This window comes from Aotus nancymaae, unplaced genomic scaffold, assembly GCF_030222135.1.
Source record: "Aotus nancymaae isolate 86718 unplaced genomic scaffold, 86718_ANA_hifiasm-v0.15.2.pri h1tg000076l, whole genome shotgun sequence".
Taxonomy (NCBI): Eukaryota; Metazoa; Chordata; class Mammalia; order Primates; family Aotidae; genus Aotus; species Aotus nancymaae.
Genome location: NW_026988491.1, coordinates 19,275,361 through 19,300,339, shown reverse-complemented (window position 1 = coordinate 19,300,339; position 24,979 = coordinate 19,275,361). Strand labels below are relative to the sequence as shown.

The 24,979-nt window shown below is 53.6% G+C and overlaps 1 protein-coding gene across 2 annotated transcripts in view; it reads right to left on the bottom strand.

Moving 5' to 3' along the window:
- PRR5 (proline rich 5) overlaps window positions 1-8,736 on the bottom strand; it is a 56,137-nt gene extending 47,401 nt beyond the window's left edge. Inside the window, exon 1 of one of the 2 annotated variants that reach the window (XM_064368202.1) lies at window positions 8,321-8,736. The gene's annotated coding sequence lies outside the window, so the exon portion shown is untranslated. The remainder of the gene's footprint in view (window positions 1-8,320) is intronic. The other variant, XM_064368203.1, reaches the window with a different exon arrangement.
- Window positions 8,737-24,979: the final 16,243 nt, after the last annotated feature.

Here is a 24,979-nt window from a genome sequence, read left to right as displayed (position 1 = left end):
TTTAGACAGAGTCTTGCTCTGTAGCTGAGGCTGGAGTGCAATGGTGTGCTCTCGGCTCACTGCAACCTCCGCCTCTGGGGTTCAAGCAATTCTCCTGTCTCAGCCTCCCAAGTAGCTGGGATTACAGGTGCGTGCCACCACGCCTGGCTAAAGGGGTTGTAACCTTAATAAAATGCAGCCTAGAAAAAAATCTACCCACTGATAATAAGAGATGACAAGAAAACTTGTCTGACTCCTCCTGAGCTTGAGGTAGGAAAAAGTGTGCCATTCTCCCGAGAACCTCTAGCCATGGGTCAGCCCTCGCCTAGGATTAGGTCTGAAGTTTATAAAGCTTAAACCGAGGAATGCGAAAGTGGCCCCAGGCCTGTGACAGCCCTAAACGGGAGGAGGAGGAAAAGAGAGAGATCTCTCTCAACAACAACAACGGAGGAGGAGGAAAAGAGAGAGAATTTCAAAGTAGCTAGAAGAATTGTAAGGTTCCAAATGCAAAGAAGGGTCGGGTGCAGTGGCTCACATCTGTAATCCTAGTACGTTGGGAGGCTGAGGCAGGTGGATCACCTGAGGCTGAGAGTTTGAGACCAGCCTGGCCAACATGGCAAAACCTCGTCTCTACTAAAAATACAAAATTAGCCAGGCATGGTGTCACATGCCTGTAATCCCAGCTACTCGGGAGGCTGAGGCAGGAGAATGGCTTGAACTTGGGAGGCGGAGGTTGTGGTGAGTCGAGACCCTGCCATTGTACTCCAGCCTGGGCCACAAGAACAAAACTGTCAAAAAAAAAATGGAAAGAAAAGATAAATGTTTGAAGTGATGGCTTTCCCAATTACCCGGATTGAATCAATTTACATTGTGTGCAGGGGTCGAAATATCAGACATACCCCAAAAGTATGTACAAATGTTCTACATCAGCAACAATTAACATGCCCTGGGAGGCATGGCTGTGAGCTACAATTCTCACAGATAAAGTCTTGTTGAAGATAATTGATGATCCCAAATTACACAACACACGGAAACAGACCACCCTGAGGGAGGGACAGAGCAAACACCACACACACCAGGAGGAAATTCCCGAGACATGAGTGGAAAGAGGTTGTACAATTAAATTTGCCTCACATAATTAAAGACATAAAAGAAGGAATCAAAAATACAAGAATAGGTTGGGTGTGGTGGCTCATGCCTGTAATCCCAGTACTTTGGGAGGCCGAGGCGGGTGGATCACCTAAGGTCAGGAGTTCAAGACCATCCTGGTCAACGTGGCAAAACACCGTCTCTACTAAAAGTACAAAATTCAGCAGGGCGTGGTGGCATGTGTCTGTAATTCAGCTACCCAGAAGGCTGAGGCAGGAGAGTCTCTTGAACCTGGGAGTTCACGCCACTACACCCCAGCCTGGGCGACAGAGCAAGACCCTGTCTCAAAACAAACAAACAAAAAACCAAAAAAAAAAACAATAGAACAAGATGTTGTAAAAGCCAGGTGCACAATAGGAGAAATTTCTTCCTTTTTTTTTTGAAACAGTCTCACATCCAGGCTGGAGTGCAGTGCACTCCTGTGAGATCTCGGCTCACTGCAACCTCTCCCGGGTTCAAGGATTCTTGTGCCTCAGCCTCCAAGTAGCTGGGATTACAGGTGTGCATCAGCACACCCAGCTAATTTTTGTATTTTTAATAGAGACGGGGTTTCACCATGTTGGCCAGCCTACTCTCGAACTCCTGACCTCAAGTGATCTGCCCGCCTAGGCCTTCCAGAGTGCTGGGATTACAGGCGTGAGCCACCGCACCTGGCCCTAATAGGGGAACTTCTGATGTGTGGCATCATCACGGTGCTCCCCCAGGGAGAAAGGATGGTAACATGGAAGCCAGGGCCCTGGGCACAGGGCCTGCAAGCGGAATCGTCTTTCCGGGCACTATCTGGATTAGAAGGGGACAAAGCTGGTCAGAAGGAGCATCCTGCAGTCTCAGCTTTGATTCCTGGTCCCTCCCTTGGTGCTCGGTATTCTGTGTAGAAGTTCTGGGGTCAGGCACGGTGCCCCATGCCTGTAATCCCAGCATTTGGAAGGCTGAGGCTGGCGGATCACTTGAGGTCAGGAGTTTGAGACCAGCCTGACCAACATGGAGAAACCCTGTCTCTCCTAAAAAAAAAAAAATACAAAATTAGCCCAGCGTGGTGGTGCGCACCTATAATCTCAGCTACTCGGGAGGCCTGAGGCAGGAGAATCGCTTGAACCCAGGAGGCGGAGGTCACGGTGAGCCAAGATCATGCCATTGCACTCCAGCCTGGGCAACAAGAGTGAAACTCCGTCTCAAAAAAAAAAAAAAAAAAAAGCTCTGAGCAACTCCAGCTTGCGGTGCCTGGACATGTCTGAGAGGGTGTCAGGCACTGCAGCCCACGCCTGGCAGAGTCACAGTGGCTGTGAGAGTGCCTTTCACTGGGGAGAGGGGTGTGGCTTTCACTGCCTTCTCTGAAAGGGCAGAGCTCCCACCTTAAGGAGAAGCTGAGGGAGAAGCTATGGAACATCCACAGACTTTGGGTGGGGAGGAAAACATTATTTTTGTGGTTAAATACACATAGCTCTATTCCAGACAGAGAAGAAATCCTCTTGTTTGTTTTATGATAGGGTCTGGCTCTGTTCATTCAGTCCCTGCTGCCCATTTTACAGATGGTGAGACTGAGGTATTGCACAGAGGTGGGACGTGTAAGGTTCAGAGAGGAGACCATCCCAAAAGAGGGGAGGAGAGAGAAAACAGCACAAAGTTAAAGTCGGTAGTCAGCCCAGACGCTGACCCACCAGCCTGACGGCAGCAGGGCCCAGGGACTGAGAAATAATCCCCCTCTCTGTAACTGGTGTCTGTGTTATCTTCCAGCCTTGAAAACGTTGCAAATATTTTTCTTACTGCCCAAGGACCTTTCCTGAGTCAGTACGCCCCGCCAGACCTACCCCCCCTGCTCCCCCCGCCTACTTAGGATGCGTCTGTCACTAGGTGATCAATATGATGAAACCCTGTCTCTACTACAATACAAAAACTAGCTAAGAATTGCTTGAACCTGTGAGGCAGAGGTTGCAGTGAGCTGAGATCATGCCATTGCACTCCAGCCTGGGTGACAGAGAGACTCTGTCTTAAAAATAAATAAATAAATAAAACAAAATAAAAAAGGAAAGAAACTGCTTTTCGGGGAGCTGGGCTTCTGGACGCGAGTCTGCTGGTGCTCCACAGCCAGCTGAATAAAGTCTCTTCCTTCCGGCCAGGCATGGTGGCTCACGCCTGTAATCCTAGCACTTTGGGAGGCCGAGGTGGGTGGATCACCTGAGGTCAGGAGTTCAAGACCAGCCTGGCCATCATGGTGAAACCGCATCTTGAAAAAAAAAAAAAGTCTCCTTCCTCACTGCAGCATCTGAGGGGTTCTGTCAGCTGCTCTTCCTGCAACAAGGTCACCAGCAGAGCAGGATGGTCCCAGAGCATGGGGTAAAAGACACATGTGCAGGGTGGCCCTACTGGGTGCTGGCACTGCAAACCCATCTACCCTCTGCCCTGGGGCAGATCTCCAGGCCAGAATTTCCACCCACATTGTTCGGATGAGGAACCAGAGGCTCTGAGGGAAAGCTGACCTGCCGGGTTGTAGGGTGCATGCATGGAAGGGCTGAGACTGGAGCCCAGCTGTGACTCCGGAGCCACAGGCTTCCCACAGTGACCCCGCCCTACACCACACAAGTCCTCAGTAACCCCAGCAGCCTCCACTCCAGGAGCACCTGCTGCGTGCCAGGGCCTGAGTCCCGCGGCTCCCACTTCCTTTTCCCAGAGAGCCACAGGAGGGCAGTAAAGGCAGGCCTGGAGAGGGAGGAGGCCTGAACCTCCAGAGGTGGCATTTCACCCGGGCCTGCAAGGATGACCTCACCCAGCAAGGCCAAGTGGGGCCCAGAGCAGAGCGACGGGAAGGGGCTGCCCCTCTTGCTGTGGATGATGACAGCGGCCTGCCCTGTGCTCTGCACCCACACCCACTGTCTGCCCCTCACCTCACAAGGGTGCCCTGGGCAGAGGGCTGGGGGCGGGTGCACACTGGGTGACACCAGGTGGCACAGGCAGTTGGAGTGCAGGCATAAGGTGACCTCAGGCCTCCTGACAGCTCCCCTGCAGTGCTCTTTGCCCTTCCCCATCATCACCAGCACATTTTCTGTCTCTTTCTTTTTTTTTTTTTTTTTGAGACTGAGTCTTGCTCTGTAGCCCAGGATGGAGTGGCAAGGTCTCAGCTCACTGCAACCTCCACCTCCTGGGTTCAAGCGATTCTCCTGCCTCAGCCTCCCAGGTAGCTGGGACTACAGGCACCCACCACCATGCCTGGCTAATTTTTGTATTTTTTTGGTAGAGACAGGGTTTCACCATGTTGGCCAGGCTGGTCTCGAACTCCTGACTTCAGGTGATTCACCCCCGTTGGCCTCCCAAAGTGCTGGGATTATAGGCATGAGCCACCATGCCTGGCCATAACCAGCAAATTTTCTACCACTCTTGAGGCCTGGCTTCCAGTTCCTGGCCCCACTGGGCTCACAGCTGAGGCTCTGTGGTTAGGGTGGTCATGGCGGCTTTTTTTTTTTTTTGAGACAGAGTTTTGCTCATTACCCAGGCTGGAGTGCAGCGACATGATTTCCGCTCACTGCAACCTCCACCTCCCAGGTTCACGCAATTCTCCTGCCTCAGCCTCCTGAGTAGCTGGGATTACAGGTGTGCACCACCACACCCAGCTAATTTTTGTATTTTTAGTAGAGATGGGGTTTCATCATGTTGGCTAGGCTGGTCTTGAACTCGTGCCCAGCCCAGGTGGCTTGTTTAACTGAAAAGCCCCAGGCCCCTCCTCAGCCTGCCCCTCTGGCCTGGGCCTTCCTGGACCCTCAATCAATTCGGGAAGTCCTGGTTTTGCCGACCCAACCCAGTCTGGGGGACACACCCCACCTGTCACTGCAGTCAGAGCCAATGAAACCAACCCCCATGAGGGGGCCCAGCCACTGTCCTTGAGCTAGGGCTTCTGGCAAAGGATGGGGATGGCCCTCTTTGGCGATCCATGAAGCCTATGAAGGAGGACAGGGCGGACACAGTTGCTAATCTGTAGAAGCTGCTTCCATCCCCTGGTTGGCTCAGGAATAGGTTTCCCATCTTACTGATGGGGAAACGGAGGCTCAGGATGCAGCTAATGAGCCATGAGGAGGGGAGGGGGGTGACTCTGCAGCCAGGGGGCTTGGGACCCCAGAGGGACTGCATCTGAGGCCGGCTAGGGGACCTGCCTTCAGAGGTCCCCAAGGGTCCATGAGTTGCCCTTTGTCGGACACGAGGCAGGGCGGGCTGGGAGGGTGGACACGGCCTCCTGGCTCCCCACCGCCGCCCTCCTCTGGGGTGCTGGGCGTGGGAGGACGGTTTTGCCCAGCCACATGGCCCTGCCCCCAAGGGGGCTCTTCATTCAGATCTTCTCGGCAGTTTCTGGTTCTGAGTAACCGAGGTCTGGGCCCTCTGTCTTGTGGTTCTGGGTGTGGGTGGCAGATGGGGTGGGGGCCAAGGCAAGAAGCCTCTTCCTCAGGAGTGGGGGCTGCCAGGTGGCCCTCAACGGGGGTGACTATCTCCACTACAAACTCTGTCGCTCCCCAAGCACTGGCTTGGCCCATGGGGATTTCCCCAGACTCAAGAGGCAGATGACAGGAAGGGGCTCCCCAGGGCTTCATGCAGGGATAAGGCAAGAGAGTGGCCATGTGGTTAGAAGCTCCCAGCTTCTTGTAGGGAGCCTGAGCATCAGCTGCCGCAGTGTCTGAGAGGAGAGGCAGGGGACCCGGGGGCCTCCTGAAGCCTCTTGAGTGAATGAAGGCAGAGGCTGGCTTCCTGGTGGAAGCCTCTGTCCTTAGAGGCCAGGCTCAGGTCACGTCCACATGCTCACCCTTTACTTAGTCTGGGATGATCTTCCCTTAAGCCTGGTCTGGTTGACTAACTTCTATTCATCCTGCAAAACCCTTCCTGGGATGACCTAATCCACCAAAGTCTTCTCCATAGCCCTGCCCCCACCCCCACATCGGTGTTTGGAGGACAGTACTGTCCAGGCCACCCACTACAGTGCGCACATTCCCTAGGGGGCTCAGAGAGTCCTCAGGAGGCCCTGCAGAATGAGAGCTGACAATTTCCTTAGGTGGTTCCTGTAATCATATCATAGCTTAGTAGCTACTTAGCTCCCAACACATACCAGGTACCGTGCTTGTCTCTGCGACATTCCCGGGTCAAGAGAGCCATCTGCAGCCTCCTTTGAACTCAAGTATTTCTTGAGAACCTCATATGTGCCAGCCCCAAACTAAGTGTTGTATTCAAATCTAACCTTGGCCAAATCAGTCACCCTGTGCCAGCCTCTGTGTCTTTACTGGGCCTTCATAATTGCTCTGTGAGAAGGCAGTGTGTGTGGGGGGGGTAGGGGGTCTTCGTTTCACCTGTGGGCACAGAGAGACCACAGAGGCAGGGGGCACATGGTGGCATTCAGGGCCCAGAGCCGGAGGCTACGTCCAGGCACCTTAGCTGAAAGCCCATGGGGCATGGGGTCCTTGACAAGGAAGGAGGCTGAAGCGCTCGCTCTGGCTGGGGCCTGGGTGGGCCTCCTCCCCGTCCTCCTATTCCTCCCCCCATTCTCTCCACCCTCTGCCTGTGGTGTCCCTGTATTAAAGTATACATAAGGAGGAAATTCACCTGAGCTCAGTGACCATGACACTGCCCTCCCATCATCTGCCTGGCACCGTGGCCAGAGGCCTCCCTGGAGGGTCCTTTCAGCTTTGGGGACGGCAGAGCAAGGCAGTGTGGTTAACCTTGACCCATAACCTGCAGGTCTCTCTGCCTCGCTGGACTGCCTCCTCTCCTGAGCACATCTCAGCTCCATGGCCGCACTCCTCTGTGATTCAGTGGGTTAGTGGTGAGGCAGGTCCTCCATGGCCATGTGGTGCAGGTCTCCTCTGTGCTGTCTCTTGGGGCTACATCCTCTGCCGCGCCGCGCCCCCCCCCCCCAACCACTGCTGTCTCAGGCCACGGTTCTGGCCACAGCATCCCCTCCTGGCTGCCCTCCAGGCTGTGGCCACAGGGACCTCTGAACAGCGCCCTGCTCCCTCTAATCGCTGCACGCGAGGCTCCGGGGACCAGCACTTCCCTTCAGAACTCTGAGCATTTTAGGTAAAACTTCCACCTTAAAACCAGCTGGTCCACGGTCAGGCGCAGTGGCTCACATCTGTAATCCCAGCACTTTGGGAGGCAGAGGCGGGCAGATGACGAAGTCAGGAGATCGAGACCATTCTGACCAACATGGTGAAACCCCGTCTCTACTAAAAATACAAAAATTAGCTAAGCATGGTTGCCCGTGCCTGTAATCCCAGCTACTCGGGAGGCTGAGGCAGGAGAATTGCTTGAACCCAGGAACCAGAGGTTGCAGTGAGCTGAGATCGTGCCACTGCACTCCAGCCTGGTGATAGAGCGAGATTCTATTTCAAAAACAAACAAACGAAAAAACCCAGCCGGTCCTCGAGGCCCCCAGCGCCAGCTCCCAGTTATCTCCTGGATGAGCCCATGTGAAGCCTGCCAGGGCCTCTCTGGAAACTGAAGCCAGTGCACAGCCTGATCCATGCCCGGCAGGCTTTGGTGGATATGAGGCTGTGATAAAGAATAAGGACACAGGTGTGACCCTCGCTTGCTCACAGAGAGAAAGCCACGTTTATCCTGAATTCACAAATCAGAGACTGAGGCTCAGAGAGGTGAAACAACCTATCCGAGGCCACACAGCACATGAGCAGGCCCAGGAGCTGAGCCTAGCCCTCTGACTTGCCTCACCATGGCACAAGCTCCCCTCACCGCACCCCTGTGTGACTCAGTGGGCCGGTGGAGAGGCAGGTCCATGGACCAGGGCAAGTCCATCTGACACATCCCCCACTGGTCCCTGGAGCCCCAAGCGCTGGCCTGTGGCCAGTGCACCCAGAATACTTTCTATGAATGAGTGAACAAAGGATCTGAAGCCCTGCTCCTCCTCCCCCCAGGCGGCAGCAGGAAGAGGCCATCTGCTGCTGTTGTTTGTTGTTGCTGCTACTCTGAAAATCACAAGCACAAACCCCAAGTCACAGCACGGTGTCACGTCAGGGCGGACAGACACGCCGGTCCTGACGCAGGGTTGAAACGGAGTGGGGTTCCTCCAGGGCAGGGCCTTGGTGTCGGACAGACCAGGGCCAAATCTCCACTTGGCCGCTAAGGGCTGTGAGACCCGACACGTCGTGCCCCCCTCCACATCTAGGCGTCCCCACCACTAAGCCCAGACGCAAAGAGGACCTACCTTGCTGGGCGCTGAGAGGACTCAGGAGGAGGGACGCTGCCAGGGTGGGCACAGGTGGAATCCCGGCCCACCGTCCTCCTCCGCCCTGCAACCCTGGCTGAGGTCCACAGCCTCCTGAAGCCCTTCTCAGCACTAAGCTCGATGGACGCCCGAATGGCTTACACATTAGGAGGCGTTCACATGGCCAAAGGGCAGAGGGGGCCCAGGAGCTCGAGGGCAGGTGGCTCACTGGACTCCCCGGTGGCTCACTGGACTCCCCCGTGACTCAGCAGAACTCAGGCTGCAGGCTCGGTGGGAGCTGCACCCCGTCTGCACCCCTTGCGGAGAAGCCTGGCTGCTGGCTGATGAATATTTTATCAGGGCTCACAGACAGTCCCCTAGAAGGTGCCTGCAGCCTCCAAGCCCAGACAGAAGGAAATGGCCGGGGCCAAGGTGCAGGGTGAGGTCAGAGCCCACACAGCTCATTCCAGCCCCGATGACTTCAGGTCAGCTCAGCACACGCCCCTGAGCCCCACCCACACTCTGCTCCGCCCTGTGCTGGGCGCTGGGCTCAGACTGCTAGGCCCTTTGGACAGCTCCCCTCCTCCTCTTCACCCCCCCGCCCCCCCCCCCCCAGAACACCAGTCTTCTGCCCACTGGCCTAGTCAACACGCCCCCCCACCATCCTGCTGGCCCAGGGTCATTGCCACCTCCTTTAGGAAGCATTCCTGATCCCCTGTTTTTGCTGTGTGACTGTCTGTTCTCTCTCTCTCTCTCTCTCTCCCCCCTTCTTTCTCTTTCTTTCCCCCTCCCCTCCCATCTCCTCTCCTTCACACCTCCTTCAGGAAGCTTTCCTGGATCCCCCTTTCTGCTGTATGACTGTATCTATCCTTCCTTCCTTTCTTCCTTCCCTCTTTCTTTCTTCTTTTCTCTCTCTTTCTCTCTTTCTTTCTCTCCCTCCCTCCCTCCTTCCTTTCTTTCTTCTTTTTTTTTTTCTGAGACAGGGTCTCACTTTGTTACCTAGGCTGCAAAGCAGTGGCGCAATCACAGCTCACCGCAGCCTTGACCTCCCGGGCTCAGGTGATCCTCCCACCTCATCCTCCCGAGTAGCTAAGACCACAAGTGCGTGCCACCATGCCTGGCTAATTTTTTGTACTTTTAGCAGAGACTGGGTCTCACTATGTTGCCCAGGCTGGGCTTAAACTCCTGGGCTCAAGTGATCTGCCCACCTTAGCATCCCAAAGTGCTGGGATGACAGGCGTGAGCCCCGCGCCCGGCCGCCACTACGCTTTAAGGCCCGCCACATGTTGGATGCTTCACATCCCATCTCCTTGCTTGCTCCTCCCAGAACCCCTGGGATGTGGGTTGCTTCTTGCTCCTCTCATTTAATAGTGGAGCAGGAAACTGAGATGCAGAGAGGGTGAGAGCCCTGCCTGGGGTCACACAGCTTTTCACATCATCATGCATGTCCACTGAAAGCCGGCTCCCCACTGGAAGAGGCCCCACTGAAAATCCATGGGAGAGATACTGAGCAGCCGCTAAAAACTCATCGTGATTGCTCACAAGCTCCTGGGTTGCTTAAGGACAGGGAAGACGCTCATAATATTACATTACATGAAAAAAGCAAGATAGGCCGAATGTGGTGGGTCATGCCTGTAATTCCAGCACTTTGGGAGGCCAATGCAGGACGATGGTTTGAGCCCAGGAGTTCAAAACCAGCCTGGGCAACATGGCAAAACCCCATTTTTTTTTTCTTTGAGATGGAGTCTTGCTCTGTCGCCCAGGCTGGAGTGCAGTGGTGCGATCTAGGCTCACTGCAAAATCTGCCTCCAAGATTCAAGCGATTCTCCTGACTCAGCCTCCCGAGTAGCTGGGATTACAGGCACACACCACCATGTCTCGCTAATTTTTGCATTTTTCAATAGAGACGGGGTTTCACCAGGTTGGCCAGGCTGGTCTCAAACTCCTGAACTCAGGCGATCTGCCCACCTTGGCCTCCCAAAATGCTGGGATTACAGGCATGAGCCACCGCGCCTGGCTGCAAAACCCCATTTCTACTAAAACAAACAAACAAAAAAAACAAATAAAAAAATTTGCAGGCTGTGGTGGTGCGTGCCCGTGGTCCCAGCTACCAGGAAGCAGTGATCGCGCCACTGCACTCCAGCCTGGGTGAAAGAGCAAGACACTGTCTAAAAAAAAAAAAAAAGGAAGAAAGAAAGAAAAGTAAAAAGTAAAAAGCAGGATACAGAACGGAAGAACTGCAGGGGTGGTGCTGCAATGCACTATGCAACAGGACTTCTGCCACAGAACAAATTGACTGGAGGGGGTGAGGCTTCGGGCAGAATCAGAGCCCATTCTCCACTCTCTGTCCAACATGGCGATGTTGGTTTCATATTTAAAATTTCCCTTAGAAATAGGGTTTGTCCACCCTAAGCCTTTCTGAGCAGTTGCTGTCGGTTCTCTTTGTTGAGCATTTTTCTCCTCTCGCAGCCTCAGGTTTGGCCTGTGGAAGGCATGAAGCGGAACGTGGGCCCACCATCTCCCGGGCATAGGAAGATGTCCCGGCCCCTCCAACGCAGCAAGGCCAAAGCCACGCTCAGGATCGTCTCCCTGTCTTCCCTTTCCACATGGGGTCTATTCACCAGGGACCATCACCACCACCTACCCAAGTCCTAAACTAATAGTCATAGAGGCTTAGAAGGTAGTGAGTTCCCCGTTACCGAGAATAATCAAGCAGGGAGCCCTGTGTCTATCTACCAAGAAGTAGCCACAACGGATGGCTTTCTGTTCATCTAAATCAGACCCAAATGCCTTACCAGTGGGTGACCTTGGACAAGACACTGATATTCTTGTGTCCCTCCTTCCTCATCTGGACAGTGGGATCATAATAGGACAGTGACTCCAGAGGGCCTTCAGAGAGTTAAATGAGGGCAAATAGGTAAACTTTTTTTTTTTTTTTTTTGAGACAGAGTCTCACTCTGTCGCCCAGGCTGGAGTGCTGTGGTGCAGTCTCAGCTCAATGCAAACTCTGCCTCCTCTTGGGTTCAACAGATTTTCCCGCCTCAGCCTCCTAAGTAGCTGGAATTACAGGCACCAGCTCCCATGCCTGACTATTTTTTTTGTATTTTTAATAGATGCTATTTTTTTGTATTTTTAGTATTCACCATGTTGGTCAGGCTGGTCTCGAACTCCCGACCTCGTGATCTGCCTGCCTCGGCCTCCCGAAGTGTTGGGATTACAGGCGTGAACCATTGTGCCTGGTCATCTTTACATCTTTTAAACAGGGACCTGGCCCTGCCCTATCCCCACTTGCCCCAGCCTATGGGTATGGGTGCCACACAATAGCAAACTCTATCTCTGTCCCTACTCCTCTGGGGCAGGGGACAGAGAGGCACAGGCATCAGTTGAGGGCTTCCTTGTGCTGGGCCCAGAATGAGCACTGTATTCATTCACCTCACTGCCTGTGCTCTGAGGGCCACTCCAGCCTTAACATTAATAGTAACACCGTGGCCGATGCCAAGGCGGGCTTATTACAGGATCACGATGCTGCAAGACCACAGCACCAGAAGACGATGCACCTCCCAGCACTTTGAGAGGCCGATGCAGGTGGATCACGAGGTCAGGAGTTCGAGACCAGCCTGGCCGATATGGTGAAACCCTGTCTCTACTAAAAATACAAAAATGAGCCAGACATGGTGGTATGCACCTGTAGTCCCAGCTGCTTAGGATGCTGAGGCAGGAGAATCTCTAGAACCCGGGAGGCAGAAGTTGCAGTGAGCTGAGATGGTGCCACTGCACTCCAGCCTGGGCAACAGAACTAGACTCTGTCTCAAAAAAAAAAAAAAAAAAACATAAAAAATAATAAGCACCACAAGACAATGTCACTAGAAGAGCACGCCACTATAGCAAGACCACGTGGTTACAGAACGCCATCTCTACTTTACACGGCTCAGGGAACCCTCCTAAACTGGGACTGTTCTTTTTTTTTTTTTTTGAGTCGGAGTTTCGCTCTTGTTACCCAGGTTGGAGTGCAATGGCGTGATCTTGGCTCACCGCAACCTCCACCTCCTGGGTTCAAGCAATTCTCCTGCCTCAGCCTTCCGAGTAGCTAGGACTACAGGCGCGCACCACCATGCCCAGCTGATTTTTTTGTATATTTAGTAGAGATGGGGTTTCACCATGTTGACCAGGACGGTCTCGATCTCTTGACCTCGTGATCCACCTGCCTTGGCCTCCCAAAGTGCTGGGATTATAGGTGTGAGCCACCGTGCCCAGCCCCTCACTGGGACTGTTCTAAGCGCTGGACATGGAGTCCCTTAACTCTCAGAGCAAGCTACAGCCTCGGTGCTCCAGTAATCGCTATTTTATGGATGAAGAAATGGAGGCAGACAGAGGGTAAGTAACTTGCCAAGACCTCCTGAGAGGTGGGGCCGGATTCCAACCCAGGCAGCTGGCTCCAGAACCCACCCCGTCAGTCACCTAAGCTGTTTATTCCAATCCGCACCTTGCAACGAGAGAGAACCGAAGCTCAGAGAGTGGAGGCAGTTTTCCCACGGCAGGCAGCCCTGACTCTGGCATCCCCAGCCTTTCCCTTCTCCCTGGTTCCTGAAGGCGCCTGGTGCTGGGACGCCAGAAGCTCCCGATGCCATGTGAATGCAGAGGGTCTGAGGGTCTGCAGCCAAGCCACTGGGTAGCAGCGGCACCAGGGCTGTGCTCTGAGATGGAGGCTGGTCTCCTGGCCTTCCTTCCTTCCTTCCTTCCTTCCTCCCTCCCTCCTTCCTTCCTCCCTCCCTCCTTCCTCTTTCCTTTTCTTTTCTCCTTCCCTCCCTCCCTCCCTCTCTCCCCCCGACTTTCTTTCTTTCCTTTCCTTTCCTTTTCTTTCTTCTTTGTTTTTATGAGACAGAGTTTCACTCTTGTTGCTCAGGCTGGAGTGCAATGACATGATCTTGGCTCACTACAACCTCCATCTCCCGGGTTCAAGAGATACTCCTGCCTCAGCCTCCCAAGTAGCTGGGATTACAGGCATGTGCCACCATGCCCAGCTAATTTCATATTTTTAGTAGAGATGGGGTTTTTCTTTTCTTTTCTTTTTTTTAAAAGATGGGGTTTCATCATGTTGGTCAGGCTGGTCTTGAACTTCCGACCTCAGGTGATCCGCCCGCCTTGGCCTCCAAAGTGCTTGGATTACAGGCGTGAGCCACTACGCCTGGCCTGAGATGGGTTTTTTCCATGTTGGTCAGGCTGGTCTCAAACTCCCAACCTTAGGTGATCCACTCACGTCAGCCTCCCAAAGTGTTGGGATTACAGGTGTGAGCCACCTCACCTGGCTGAGACTGAGGGTTTCTGAGGTCACCAAGAAATATGCTCACCAGACTTCCAAGCCTCTATGCCACTAGGGGGTTCCCAACAAGATTCAATTTTAAGACACAAGGAAAAAGAGAGATGTGGTTAAAAGAAAAAATAAGGGCCATCTTGTCACCAAGAAGCCACCTCTTTGTTCAGCTAAACCATGTCTTCATAATGGCCCACGATTCTGATTCACATTTCTTGCCTCTAATCCAAGAGATGGCTGGGTTTATTCAGCGCTGGCCCCCTGTGGCTCCTCCTGGGATTAAGGATGAGAGTCTTGAAGCAGGACACCCTGACCCTGCTGTCTGAGTCTGTGGGTGACCCACACTGCCATCTGACCTGGATAGCACCACATTCACTTGGCATCAGTATCCTGCCCATTTTCGTGTGGGTCTTTCTGTCTTGAGGAGCCCTCCTTGCCATCTGCTGGGCCTGGAGAAGGTCTTCATGGATGAATGAATGAGTCTCCTGCTCTATGGGAGTCTCATGAGAGCTCTATTCTTCTCACAGATGTCCCAGAAGATGGTTTTGTTCATGCCCACAAATGTCCACAACTAGGGGTACCCGGAGAGGGCCTGGCATTCCTCCTTCCTTCTCATCACCCGCCCCTCCTGGTGTCTGCGCCCCTGGCTTGCTGGGTGTGAGAAGGAAAGCTGGCACCACCCCACGCTGCCTGCCTCTGCCAGGCGGTTCTGCGTTACCAACCCCAGGCCTTTTAAGCCATCCATTAGAAACAAAAAAACCCATCAGCTCACAAATGTTTCTGTACAAGCTGCTTTCCCTGCTGACGAGGAATTAAGTCCACACGAGTGTCCCCATCACCACCCAGTTAAAACAGCCAAGACACAGACATGCCAGCCATTCCCATGGCTGATCTGCTCCCACCATGGTGTGCTTGTGACGTGGGGCACCGTGCTTCTTTCGACCTCCCTGACTACCTCTGTGGGTGGGTGGATGGATGGGGGTAATACGACACTTCCCAGTTTTCAGCTGAGTAACCCAAGGACCAGAGAAGCACCATGAATGGTCCAGGGCCACACAGCCAGCCAGTGCTGGAGCCGGGGTCCTGACCCAGGCCTGCCTGACTTCACAGCAATCCCCGCCCCACAGTTTAAACAAAGGGCTCTGAATCCCAGACCGTGTGGCAGGAAAATCCCCTGGGGAGGCCATACCTCTTCTGACTGCTGGGGGACTTGGGCTCCAAGAGGGGTCGGCTGGCCCAGGGTCACAGCAAAGCTGTAGACCCCAGGCTGGGCCCTTCTTGGTCCTCTTTGCTGGAGGGAGGTAGATGACTCTGTCCCCCTCATCCAATGTTCCCACCCATCGGCGCTCACACCTGAATGCACATCAGAATGAGGACGGAGGACTTACAAGATCAGATGCCTGGTGCCCCCTTAGCAGCTCAGGGTGGGGCCAAGGAATTGGCATTTTATCAAGCACTGTCATCAAGAGGATGATCGGGGGGTCCAGGACCTCACTTGGAGAGCCCCAGCTTTCCCCCAGGATTCTCCAGGCTGTGCCCAGTGCAGAGGGCCTGAGGGGCCACAGGGAGGCGCTCTCCCGCCTCCAGATCCAGTCCAGGGAACGGGACTCACCTCACCACCCTCCAAGAGCATCACTAATCACCGTGCAGGGAGGCCACCCCACGCGGTCCTCAGGGCCTCTGTCCACAGATGTCACTCCCACCCATGCCACTGGTAGGGAAGTGGAGGCCACTTGGAGGAAGTGACCCATTCGCTGGGACCACATCCTATGACCTTTGGACCCACGACCCTCCCCCAGCTTTCTACCTTGGCTCTAGTGGAAAAAAATCTTAGAAAGCGCCAGGCTTTGCTCAGGAGAATAGGGTCCAGAAATCCATCTGATTGGGTCAGAGGTGCAGGCCCGTGGCCAGGTAGACCTGCCCAGTGTCCCCACCTGCTAAGGGATGGTGAGGGTGTCTCCCCAGGGTCTGACCTTACAGACCCCTAAGCCTCCAGCCCTGGACGCTCTGCCCTGGGGTCTGCCTGTTGCCTCCACCTGCCCCCACCGATTCTGCAGGGCCAGCAACCAGCCAGGAAGTGGCTGGAGACCCAGGCCAGAGGCCAGAGGAGTGGGGGCCACAGGCTGAGCCAGGACAGGGCTCTGAAAGGAAGGGTCCCCCACCCTCAACCATCTTTGTTTGCTAAGGGGGGCAATGTCGAGGGAGGGGCGAGCTCTCCTGGGGAGAGAGTGGTGTTGGGGAAGATGGGGACACAGGGCGGAAGGACAGAGACGCCCCATAGAGACGCGGACAAACTCAGAGATAGAGAGAAGGGGGCGGGGCGGGGACGCGCGAGAGAGGCTGGGAGAGAACAGCTCGGGAGGTCCCGGGAGCTGGGGGTGGGAGAGGTTGGACCCCCATCCAACGGGGCCGCCTCTGCCCAGCAGCTCCCGTCCGACCCCTACCCCACCCCAGGGCTCCGCAGTCGGCTCCGCGCGCGCGCACACACACACATGCGCGCACCGCGCCGCCGGCACCGCCCCGGGGCCCCCCTTCCGCAGGGGCGCGCGTGCCGCCCCCCAACCCCAGCCACCCGGTCCCCTCTCCGGCCGGGCCTCCCGTCGCCGCTGCTCACCTCGGTCCCCGCGCCGCCGCCGCCGCCGCTGCCGCTGCCACCGCGCAGAGCCGGAGCCGGAGGCAGAGTCGGAGCCCAGGACCGGGGGAGGGGGCCGCGGAGGCCCCGCCCCACCCCGCTCCGCCGCGCCCCGCCCCGCTCCGCCGCGCCCCGCCCCTCGGGCCCGCGCGGGGGCGCCCGCAGCAGCCGCAGCCTTCTGGGACTCGGGGCGCTGCGAGAGAGACTCGCCCAAGTGCGGCGAGCAGGGCCGCGGGCACGCCCACCCGAGCCCACCCGAGCTGGGGGCTGGCGCTTGGCCCCTCCCGGCCCCCGCCCCTGAGCAGTGCGCAGGCTGTGGGCGATGCCCGCCGGGGCAGGGGGCGTCCCGGGTCACCCGGCGGCCCGGATCGGCCCGTGACGCCCTCACCCCACCCCTCGGCGGGCCGCAAACGTCCAGTGAGCGCCCCCTCCCCAGACCTCGACCTGGGCTGGGCGCCAGAAGCCGGGAGGACAAATCAGACGGTCAGACTCAGTCCCCGTCTCGGGGATCGGGGTCCAGTCGCGGGCGGAGCGGGGAGGGAGGGGCAGGCGAAGGGACTCGGCACCAACAACAGCCCAGGGCGGCGGTTCTCAAAGCATGGCCTCCGCCAGTGCAGAGTCCCTGGCCTCACCCCGGACCTACAGAAGCAAAACTCGGCGTTGGGCCCAATATTTCAATAAGCCCTCTGGGTGGTTCCAAAGTTCTGTGAAGTTTGAGAAGAACTGCCCTAGTGGAGACATCCGTCACCCCACATCCTGCACCCCACAACCCACATCCCACACCCCAGTGTCTCAAAAAGAGTTTCTTTTCACTCTTCGCTTAGCCTCACCCTGTTTAAGTACCTCTCCGTTGATATGTGGCTGTGGTGGGGGGCAGTGGGCTGGGGGCGGGGGCAGTGGTGTATGTGCCAGGAATCCCTGGCAGGATTGACACTTAGTGCCAGGTGGAAGCCAAGAGGTCCTGTCCCAGGGCCAGGTTGTGGGCATTCCTGTGGTGATGGTTATGGTTATTGTCTATGGGTGTAGTGATTGTTTTAATGTTTTCGGATGCAATTGTAGCCTGGGCGCGGTGGCTCACACCTGTAATTCCAGCACTTGGGGAGGCTGAGGCGGGTAGATCACAAGGTCAGGAGTTCAAGACCAGCCTGTCCAACATGGTGAAACCCAGTCTCTACTAAAAATACAAAACTTAGCCGGGCGTGGTGGCACACACCTGTAATCCCAGCTGCTCAAGTAGGCTGAGGCAGGACAATCGTTTGAACCCAGGAGGTGCAGGTTGCAGTGAGCCGAGATTATGCCACTGCAGCCCAGCCTGGGTGATAGAGCGAGACTCCGTCTCAAAAAAAAAAAAAAGCAATTGTGCAAATATTTGTGTCCTTCTTCAGTTGTAAAGCCTGTTTGTCCCTTCCATCATCATGCTTGTTTGAAGCTCAGCCACTCAACCCCCAGAAACAGTGTTGACATGAGACAGGTCAGATGGCCAGCCTTCCTGGTGACCAGATTCCAGGACGGCAAGTGGCCAGCCAGGCCCCAGGTGCTCTAATGGGGTCCATAGGGCCCTGGGAGTGAGCTCTGCCTGGACGGCAGGATGGGGCATCCCAGAGGGAGGAGAGGGCATCTGGACAGAGGGGCCTAAAGTGTCTGGGTGGTGTCCAGACGGACAGTGCCTGGATCAGGAACTGGGGAAGGGCTGGAAACAGGGCCCCAGAGGTGCCAGAAGGAGGTGGAGGTCTTCTGAGCCCTGGTGTTGCCATGAGGGATGTCCTGGCCTTGGAGGGACTTTGAGGTGGTCTAATCCAGCCTCTTGCTGTGTGACCACTAGGACCCCCTTCCTCCCTTCCTCCCTCTTCTACTTAAACTTTTTTTTTTTTTTTTTAAGATAGCATCTTGCTCTGTTGCCCAGGCGGAGTGCAGTTGTGAAATCATGGCTCATTGCAACCTCTGCCTCTCAGGTTCAAGCGATTCTCCTGCCTCAGCCTCCCGAGTACCTGAGGCTACAGGCGCCTGCCACCACGCCCAACTAATTTTTGTATTTTTAGTAGAGATGGGGTTTCACTGTGTTGGCCAGGCTGGTCTCGAACTCCTTACCTCAGGTGATCTGCCTGCCCCGGCCTTCCAAAGTGTGGGGAGTACAGGTGTGAGCCACCATGCCCGGCCTGAACTGTCTTATTTTGAGATAATTGTAGATTCACATGCAATTATAAGAAATAATACAGGCCTGGCGCAGTGGTTCACGCCTGTAATCCCAGCACTCTGGGAGGCCAAGGCGGGAGGATCACCTGAGGAGTTCGAGACCAGCCTAGTCCAACATGGTGAAATTTTGTCTCTACTAAAAATACAAAAATTAGCCAGGCATGGTGGCAGGTGCCTTTAATTCCAGCTACTTGGGAGGCTGAGGCAGGAGAATCCCTTGAACCTGGGAGTTGGAGGTTGCAATGAGCCGAGATTGGGCCACTGCACTCCAGCCTGGGCAACACAGCGAGACTCTGGAAAAGCGGGGGGGAAGAGAGAGAGAGAGAGAAAGGGAAAGGAAAGAAGAAAGGAAAGAAAGGAAAGACAGATGTCTTGGATCCAGTTTTCTCCACGGGTAAAATCTTGCAAAATTATACTGCAGTATCACAACCAGGATATTGACATAGATGCCATCAAGACACAGAAGAGTCCATCGGCAAAGGACGGCTCCTGTGGACTTTTTATGTGTTCATCCCCGCCCTCCTCCCTCCTGGCAAGCACTTATCTGTTCTCCATTTGTGTAATTTTATCATTTCGAGAATGTTGTATAAATGCAATCATACAGTATGTTACCTTTTGAGATTGCCTTTTTCACTCAGCATAATTCTCTGAAGATTCTTCCAAGTTGCTGTGAGTTTCTGAAGTTTGTTCCTTGTTATTGTGGATGGTAGCTGTTCCATGGTATGGGTGCGTCAGAATTTGTTTAGTCATTCACTTGTTGAAGGCTATCTGGGTTGATTCCCAGTTTGGGGCTATTACCAATAAAGCTGCCATAAACATTTGTGTACAGGTTTTTGTGTGAACATAAGTTTTCATTTGTCTGGGAAAAGTGCCCGGGAGTGTAATTGCTGGGTCGTATGGGAGTCGCATGTTTAGATTTTTAAGAAACTGCCAAACTGTTTTCCAGAGTGACTGTACGCCTTCCCAGCAGCAAAGCTTGAGAGATCCAGTTTCTCTGGGTCCTTCCCAGTGTTTCATCTTGCCTCTGTGTTTGATTTTTGCCATGCTGATAGGTGTGTAGTGAGATCTCATGGTTTTAATTTGCCTTCCTCTAAGGGCTACTGATGTTGAAGATTCAGAACGATCTTACGAGCTTATTTACCATCTATAAATCCTATCAGTGGTAGGTCTGTTTATGTCTTTTGCCCATTTCCTAATTGGATTTGTTTTTTAAAAAATGTTCACAAAAAAAATTTTTTTAACCCTACGCAAGCAGTCAACAGAGAAAAAGTTGATTTTTAAGAGTTCTTGGCTGGGTATGGTAGCTCACTCCTGTAATCCTAGCACTTTGGGAGGCCAAGGCATGGGGATTGCTTGAGCCCAGGAGTTTGAGACCAGCTTGGGCAACAAGGATAAACTCTGTCTTTACTAAAAATACCAAAAATTTAAGCTGGGCACCATAGCTCACGCCTGTAATCCCAGCACTTTGGGAGGCTGAAGCCGGTGGATCACCTGAGGTGAGGAGTTCAAGACCAGCCTGGCCAACATGGTGAAGCCCTGTTTCTACTAAAAATACAAAAATTCCCTGGCGTGGCGGCGGGTGCTTGTAGTCCCAGCTATTAGGGAGGCTGAGGCAGGGGGATCGCTTGAACCCGAGAGATGGAGGTTGCAGTGAGCTCAGATTGCATGACTGCTCTCCATCCTGGGTGACAGAGCAAGACTCTTGTCTCAAAGAAAGAAAAATACAAAAAATTAGCTGAGTGTGGTGGTGCTGGCCTATAGTCCCAGCTACTCTGGAGGCTGAAGTGGAAGAATCACCTGAGCTCGGAAAGTCGAGGTCCTGGGAGCCGAAATCACGCCACTGTACTCCAGCTTGGGTGATAGGAGTGAGACCCTGTCTCAAAAAAAAAAAAGGGGATTGGTTTGCAAATACTTTGTTAGTCTGTAGCTTGTCTTTTCATCCTCTTTTTTTTTTTTTTTTTTGAGACGGAGTCTTGCTCTGTCGCCAGGCTGGAGTACAGTGGCGCAATCTTGGCTCACTGCAGCCTTTGTCTTCTGGGTTCAAGTGATTCTCCTGCTTCAGCCTCCCAAGTAGCTGGGACTATAGGTGTGTACCATCACACCCAGCTTATTTATTTATTTTTTCTGTATTTTTAGTAGAGATGGGGTTTCACCGTGTAGACCAGAAAGGTCTCAATCTCTTGACCTCGTGATCCACCCACCTCGGCCTCCCAAAATGCTAGGGTCACAGGTGTGAGCCACCTTGCCTGGCAATCTTTCTATCCTCTTAATGGTTTATTCGCAAAGCATAAGTTTTTAATATTGGTGGAGTCCAATGTGTAAATTTTTCCTTCTGTGGAACAATCCTGTCTCTCATTTCCTGCCAGAACATGAGGCAGCCCTGGTGGGGGATGGAGCCCTGTCTGAGAGGACGCAGGCAGCTCAGACTGTAGCCCAGACACATCGCCCATGCCCCCGGCATTTCATGGCCATTCCCACTTGGCCACGTGGGTGTCGTCTGCTGACCTCTGACGTCTGCAGGGAACAAAAGGAACCTAGATCCTCAGGGGCCTGGCCTCTCGGGAGCCTGGTTCTTGAAGTGCAGAGGAAGGGAAGCAGAGGTCTGTGCACCTGCCTTGAGGGCGTTGTCTCAGTAAACCATTGCCCTTGAGGCAGGAAGTGAGACCAAGCGAGGCCTGGCTTGCCAGGCTTTCCCAACACACTTGGGATTTGAGTATCCAGTCTCCTGGTACCCTCTGTGACCTCCTAAGGGGAGATTTGGGGTTGCTTATAGTGAGCTGTGGAGAGACCCCCTCCATCCTAACTTGGGGTGTAAGGTCCCTGAGAATAACACCAGCTGTAGCCATAGGGTAACACTGATGGCTACCACACACTTGCTGTGTGCCAGGGGCATGGTGGTGCTCCATAAGCATTGCCGCATTTAACTCCTGCAAGAACCTATGAAGTGGGTGATCCCCTTATCCTCATTTAAGAACTCAGGCGTCTGGGGGCACAGAGAGGTGAAGTAATTTGCTCAAGGCCACACAGCTCATGGTTGGTGGAGCTAAGATTGGAGCCTCCATGGCAGGGCTGCAGAGGCGGAGGCATAAGCCAGGGTGAACATATGGTTTATCGTCCAAATGCAGACGCTGTGAGGGAGAGGGAGCAGGACGGCAGGAGTCCGGGCGCCCTGGGTGGACACACATGGGTTTGTGTGTTTCAGGGATTCACGTTAAGGAATCATTTTTTTTTTTTTTTTTTGAGGCGGAGTTTCGCTCTTGTTACCCAGGCTGGAGTGCAATGGCGCGATCTTGTTTCACTGCAACCTCTGCCTCCTGGGTTCAAACAATTCTCCTGCTTTAGCCTCCCAAGTAGCTGGGATTACAGGTGACTGCCACCATGCCCGGCTAATTTTTTATATCTTTAGTAGAGATGGGGTTTCACTATGTTGGCCAGGCTGGTCTTGAACTCCTGACTTCAGGTGATCCGCCCACCTTGGCCTCTCGAAGACCTGGGATTACAGGCATGAGCCACCCCACCCAGTCATGTTAAGGAATTTTAGGGATTAAGATTCCTGCCCAACTCCTCAAACTCAGTGGAGCTTCCGGTAGATACCAGCGAGTGCAGGGGGCAGGGAGGCTGCTTTTACTTCTCACCTTGTTCTTAATTTGAAGATCAATTCATAATTTTTTCTTGTATTTTTTCAGAAAGCGTTGGTAGTTCCTAAGATGCCAGTTTTCGCAGGTGTGAATGTTTTTAAAGGAAGCTCACAGATTTTGTGGGTCCCGGGACTTCCTAGGCGTGATCTGTGGACCATTGTGAAAGTTGTCAGACTCAAAGTGGTGTCACTTGTGTTAAAAAATCACCCTGGCTGGGCGCAGTGGCTCACACCTGTAATCCCAGCACTTTGGGAGGCCGAGGCAGGTGGATCACGAGGTCAGGAGTTTGACCTGACCAACATGGTGAAACCCTGTCTCTACTAAAAAAAAAGAAGTACAAAACTTTAATCCCAGCTACTCGGGAGGCTGAGGCAGGAGAATCGCTTGAACCTGGAAGGTGGAGGTTGTGGTTAGCCGAGATCATGCCACTGCACTCCAGCCTGCTGGGTGACAGAGCAAGACTCCGTCTTCAAAAAAAAAAAAAAAAAGCTCTGACAGATATTGCTGGGAAGGGGCATACAGTGAGGGGTCTCGTGCGCAAATGCCTGGTAACAAGAACTGTCGCAAAGGACTCTGCAAAAACTTGACCCTTGCACAAAGGTCCTCAGAACCTTACACCAAAATGCTTCTGAGGGGACATCTGCCCAGCAATTGCCTGTCCAGCCTGGGACTGCCAGCACCCTTGTTATTCATCCTTGTAGCCAAGGATAATTATCTCAGAACAATTATGTCATCCTTCTCATTTGTCCTTTAAAAACCTTTGTTTCAGGAACACTTATACACTTGGTGTGAGCATAAATTAGTTCAGCCATGGTGGAAAGCAGTGTGGCGATTCCTCAAAGAGCCAGTTAGATCCAGCAATCCCTTTGGGCACATCCTGGATATATCCAAATGCATATAAATTGTTCTACTGTAAAAACACGTGGAATGTTCATTGCAGCACTATTCACAATAGCAAAGATACAGAATAACCTAAGTATACATCATTGATAGACAAGATAAAGAAAATGTGGTATGTATACACTATGGAATACTATGCAGCCATGAAAAAGAACATGTTCCTTTGCAGGGACATGGATGGAGCTGGAGGCCGTCATCCTTAGCAAACGAATGTAGGAACAGAAAACCAAATACCGCATATTCTCACTTATAAGTAGGAGCTAAATGATGAGAACACGTGGACACACAGAGGGGAACAACACACACAGAGCCTATTGGAGGGTGGAGGGTGGGCGGAGGGAGAGGAGCAGAAAAGGTAACTATTGCATATAGGCTTCGTACTTGAGTGACAAAATAATCTGTACAACAAACCCCCATGACACGAATTTACCTGTATAACAAACCTGCACATGTACCCTCGAACCTAAAGTAAAAGTTTGACAGAATAAAAAATAAAAATCTTTGTTTTCCTGGCCTGGCATGGTGGCTCCTGCTTGTAGTCCCAGTGCTTTGGAAGGTTGAAGCAAGAGGATCGCTTGAGGGCCGGAGTTCCAGATCAGCATGGGAAACAAGCAAAATTCCCTCTACAAAACAGTTAAACGTGGCTGGGCACGGTGGCTCACGCCTGTAATCCCAGCACTTTGGGAGGCCAAGGTGGGCAGATCCAGAGATTGGACGTTTGAGACCAGCCTGGCCAACATGGTGAAACCCAATCTCTACTAAAATACAAAAAAATTAGCTGGGCACGGTGGCACACGCCTGTAATCCCAGCTACTCAGGAGGCTGAGACAGGAGAATCGCTTGAACCTGGGAGGTGGAGGTTGCAGTGAGCTGAGATTGCGCCATTGCACTCCAGCCTGGGCAACAGAGTGAGACTCAGTCTCAAAAAAAAAAAAAAAAAGAGTGAGTGAGTAAACAAATACATGACCCCACAATGTGTGGTGCTGGTCACGTCATCTACGGCACCCCCTGCTCCCTAGATCCAGTCACTGCCCACTGCGTGCTCCCAAGGGTGGCCTCTCCCACCTGATTGCATTTGACCAGTGGAGGTAGTGGCTGGAGAATGAGACATTTCTCCTCTCTCCCCCTCTGCTGACCCTCACCTTCCCCGCAGGTTGCATACTGACCACAGCTCGTGCCCAGACGCTCCTCCAGACTTTAGCTCCCACTGGCTTCTGGGGGAAGCACCATTTCCTTCCTTCACTTCTGCAGTGCCAGGGCTGGGGGCAGCTTCCCTCTTCTGCTGGCCTCTGGCTCTCCCTTACCTGCCCACACCTCTGTGAACATGAACCCCAGGTCAGCTCTGCCTTCTGCTGGGACCCTGATTGCAACAGTGCAACAGACAGATTTTTTTTTTTTTTTTTTTGAGATGAAGTCTCACTGTATCGCCCAGGTTGGAGTGCAGTGGCTTTATCTTGGCTCACTGCAACCTCTGCCACCTGGTTTCAAGTGATTCTCCTGCCTCAGCCTCCCGGGTAGCTGGGATTACAGGTGCCTGCCACTATACCCGGCTAATTTTTGTATTTTTAGTAGAGACGGGGTTTCACCATCTTGTCCAGGCTGATCTTGAACTCCTGACTTCATGATCCACCCGCCTTGGCCTCCCAAAGTGCTGGTATTACAGGTGTGAGCCACTGCGCCCGGCCAACAGATAGATATTATTGTTACCACACTACAGAATTGGAAACTGAGGCTCAGAGAGGTTATACATCATGCCCAGGGCCATACAGTGAGTCCCAACAGATCCAGGGTTGAGCCCAGGCTCCCTGACTTGAAGCACATGATGCTGGCTTTTGGAGGGTTTTGAGCTCTTCTCTGAGGGGCCCAGGACTGGGGTCAACATGAAGGCGCCTCAAGTGGCCCAGAAGGCAGCTGAGGCCTGGACTCCCTAGAAGGCACATGGATGCCTGTCATAGCTCTGGGCAGTGACCACGAACCATCGATCT